Here is a 4,037-nt window from a genome sequence, read left to right as displayed (position 1 = left end):
TCCCTGCAGATTTCCATGACACATGCACAGATTATCCAGAAAGAGACTGACAGCAACTTCAATGTCAGTGTCGCTCTTTGAACCCCTCCACTCTTGCTCTTTTCACCCACCTGCTTCAGAGAACCATTGCAGCAATAAGCCGTGCTGCAGGCAGGGGCTCTTTAAGATGGTAATCAACGTCCACTACATTTTGTCCCCAGGAAGCTCACAAAAAGGGTGTGTGGGTGGGGGGAGGTAGGGCATGGGGGATGGGGGTGGGGGGGTGGAGATGGCACAGAAATGAAAAAGGAAACCAAGCGATTCATTTTCTCGGACCCGGGCAGTTCTGACTTGCGTTAAAATATTTTTTGAACAAGAAATGATTTGTAATGGGGAAAAATAAACTGTGCCTGCTCATTAAGACAATAATTCTAACAGTGGATTAAGGAAACCTAGGTGGTTACTTTGACTCCACACACCTCTGTCGGTAGTATTTGGGAAAGAGAGAAGCCAGAATGAAGTCACAAAAGAGGAACACGATGTGTTATTTATGGAAGTGTTGGCTGATTTTGTTTTTAACAGTTAGGATTTACTAGGAAATGAATATTCCGTTGTGTGTGTGTGTGTGTGTTTCAAAGAAAGCTCTTTTCTCCCTTTATCTCCTCCTGCAGTGGCTGAGACTGAGGCTGAGGCTGAAGAGATGGGCTGGGAAGCCCTGCTGTGCCCCCCTCTTCTTCTCTGGGGGTTCAGGATGAGCTCTCCTCTGGAGGACAGGGCACAAAGACTTGCCTCTTCTTGGAAGTGGGCTGCCAGGCAGGTTACTATCATCTGGATGCAGCTTCCTCTGTGGGCAGTAGACGGGTGGACATGGGGGAGCTAGATGCTTGCTGTTCCTGGCGATGCCCGTTGGAACTGATAAGGCCTTGGGCATCTAAGTCTGTGCGGTGGGGTCCCAGCATGGATTAGAAGGAAAGCCTTGGACTGTGCATGCTAAGTGGTTAACCAAAAGGCTGGAGGTTCAAGTTCACCCGGAAGCACTTCAGAGGAAAGGTCTGGTGATCTACTTCTGGAAAAAAGCAGCTATTGAAAGCCCTATGAAAAAAGCAAGCAAGCAAGCACACTCTATGGAGCACAGTTCTACTCTGACAGGGGCACATCATGGGTTGGTATCTATTCGACCCATGGTGAGTCAAGAAAACGGCGGAAGATGAAGCCTCTCTGTAATGCTTCTGGCTGTTCACACCTCTCTGCACAACCCTCCCAGGACCTTAGAGCTCCTCCAGAACACAGTGCAGCCTCTGTCAAATGGCCTAGCAGGTCCCTGCACGCCGACTCCGGGCCATTGGAGGATCTCTTCTCTCATCGTGACCGGTGCTTGTACAGAACGCACGGAAGCAGTCTTCTGCCTACAGACCTTTGTCCCTGCTAGTTTTGCTCCCTGAACCAGGTGGCTTGTTTACTCATTTCCTCTGCTGCTGTTAGCTCCTGAGAGAGGCTCTCACTGGCCACTCTCATCCTCTCGACCACTCTGTCCACCAGAACTTATCATCAACTGCATGTTATAGTTTTGCTCTCTCCTCTGCAAAGTCAGCTCCATGAGGAAAGGGAGAAGGAGGAGGCTTGCTACTTCTGTCAAGAGTTCCGATCTCAGAAGGCCCCAGGAGCTGCTCTACCCTGAGCGCTGACTCCACTGTTGCCTGGGCACCCCTTTGTAAGCCCTTCCAGCTGCCCACCAGCTCGGCCACATGACTGGACACTGGTGAGACCAGCCTTGGCCAGGCAGGGGACAGGCAACTTGACTGACAGCTCTGTCCTTGGAGGGGCCGTGCACTAGGCCGGGTTACAGAGCAGCAGCTACCTGTCAGTGACTGACCCCTACCTGTCCAGTACTACCCGCTGTCCATTAGCTTTCCCTACTCCCTCAGTGAGGCCCCATGGTGGGCAGGAAGGGACCCTCTCATAGCTCATCCCCAACTGACACTGCAATGGAGACCACCACTCATGCACAATGCTGTGTTTGGGCAGCTCAGGGGCCTGAACACCAGTATCTACCAGCACAGGTTTAACTTTTCCCCCTGTCTTCTCGGTACGTGGGGCCAGCGGGTCCCAGGGGCAGCAGAGGCAGAGCTGGGCCTACAGCAGCAGCAAGGGTGGGCTTGTGATGGGCGGCACAATACGGCCCCGCCCCTTAAGCATAACATGGACACTGTACCTGGGACAACAAGGAACCCCTGATTGAGGCTTCTGCTGGCCAGCAGGTGCCCTCCTCCCAGGCGGCCCCGTCACTGCAGCCCCTGGTCCAACCTGTCTGCTCCGGCCCCACCTACGTACCAGAACTCCCAGCCCCCACCCAAGACCTGCTGGAGAGCCCCACGCAATAGGAACGCGGCCTTAAGCCAGGGGGCAGTGACCAACCCCGCGCACCCCATCCTTGAGAAGCTGAAGGTGGCCCACAGCTACAATCCAAAGGCGTTCGACTGGAACCTGAAGCAGGGACGCGTGGTCATCATCAAGAGCTACTGGGAGGACGACGTGCGCTGCTCCATCCAGTACTCCATCCAGTGCAGTATGGAGCACCGCAACAAGCGCTTGGACTGGGCAGCGCCTTCCGCTCGCTCCCTGGGCAGCAAGGGCCCTCGCTACCTGCTCTTCAGCGTCAAGGGCAGCGGGCAGTTCTGCAAGAGCCCGAGATGCAGTCGACGATGGACGAGGGCACCAGCGCTGGAGTCTGGTCGCAGGACAAGTGCAATGGCAAGTTCGACGTCAAGTGGATCTTGGTCAAGGCCGTGCCCAACAGCCAGCTGCGGCACATCCGGCTGAAGAGCCAAGACCAGAATCCCGTCACCAGCTCCGGGGACACCCAGCAGGTGCCCTTGGAGAAGGTCAAGCAAGTGCTCAAGATCCTTGTGCCCTGCAAGCACACCACCTCCATCTTCCACGGCCTTTCCCGCGAAGAGAAGCGCAGCAGCAGGAGGAGGAGGAAGTGCGCACAGAGCAGCAGAATCGGAGCAAGCTACCGATGAGTCGGTTTCCCACACGCCCTGACATTGAACTTTGAGAAAGAAGGCTGCACACCGTTGGCCGGGTGCTTCTCCTGGTGCCAGCTCCACCGTGGGTCCTGCTCGGACTGGCTTAGAGCAAAGGCAGTGTCCTGAAGACACACACGATCTAACAGACCAGAGTCTTCCTTAATTTGGGCAGAAATTAGGTTGCTCTCACACTCCCCTGCATTTAGGATCGGTGAGGCTCTTGACCCCTGTTTATCACCCAGCCCACCCCCCCACCCCTAGCTGTCTTGTACCCCATCCCATCCCTTCCCACTGAGTGTGGGTGGTGGGAGGTGGAGGAGGTGCCAGCTGCGGGGGCTGGGTGTGGGCCCTTTGTTTTGGGGGGTCATGTTTTGTTTCCCCTTTTTCCTCACTTGAGAGCCCACCAGTGAAGGGTGGGGCACGGCTGTTGTGATGCCCACCCTGTCACCCTCTGTGCTGGCCCTCCTTGGCCTGTGGAATGGGTACAATGCAAAAAATAACCCCCTTCACGGCTGACCTGAGGCAGGAGGAGCCTCAGTCTTTCTGGAAGGGGTCCCACCTGCGGCCTAGCACCCGCCACCGCTGTGCCCCCCACAGCCCCTGCCATGGTGGACGCAGCTGACTGATGCACGCTGTACCCGTAGACTTGTACAAGCGGCTGCCTTCTCCCACTCTGCTGGCTGTGGGGATGCCATGGGCTGTGGGACCCCATCCTCTAGGCGAATACAAGCCTTAACAAAGGATTCTGTTTAGCAAAAAGAAAAAGGTAAGTGGCAAAGAAAACTGATGGTGCCCAGCTATTACAAGATATAATGTCTGGAGTCTTAAAGGCTTGAAATTAAACAAGCGGCCATCTAGCAGGGAAGCAACAAGCCCACATGGAAGAGGCACACCAACCTGTGTGGTCACAAGGTGTTGATGGGATCAGGTGTCAGGCATTAGAAGACCCTAAACAAACAACCATTTTGATGTGAACGAGGGGGGTTAGAATGAAGACCCAAAGCCCTTCTGTAGATAATTGGACATCCC

General features: G+C 54.9%; 1 pseudogene; it reads left to right on the top strand.

The window, feature by feature from the left end:
* The first annotated feature begins 2,140 nt into the window (after window positions 1-2,140).
* On the top strand, window positions 2,141-3,037 carry LOC101654977 (annotated as a pseudogene).
* The last annotated feature ends 1,000 nt before the right edge of the window (window positions 3,038-4,037 follow it).

Source organism: Echinops telfairi, unplaced genomic scaffold, assembly GCF_000313985.2.
Source record: "Echinops telfairi isolate 266 unplaced genomic scaffold, ASM31398v2 ScPeMD7_7469;HRSCAF=8507_0, whole genome shotgun sequence".
In the NCBI taxonomy this organism is placed as follows: domain Eukaryota; kingdom Metazoa; phylum Chordata; class Mammalia; order Afrosoricida; family Tenrecidae; genus Echinops; species Echinops telfairi.
The sequence above is the reverse complement of the archived record's forward strand: the minus strand, read 5'-3'. Positions and strand labels throughout refer to the sequence as shown.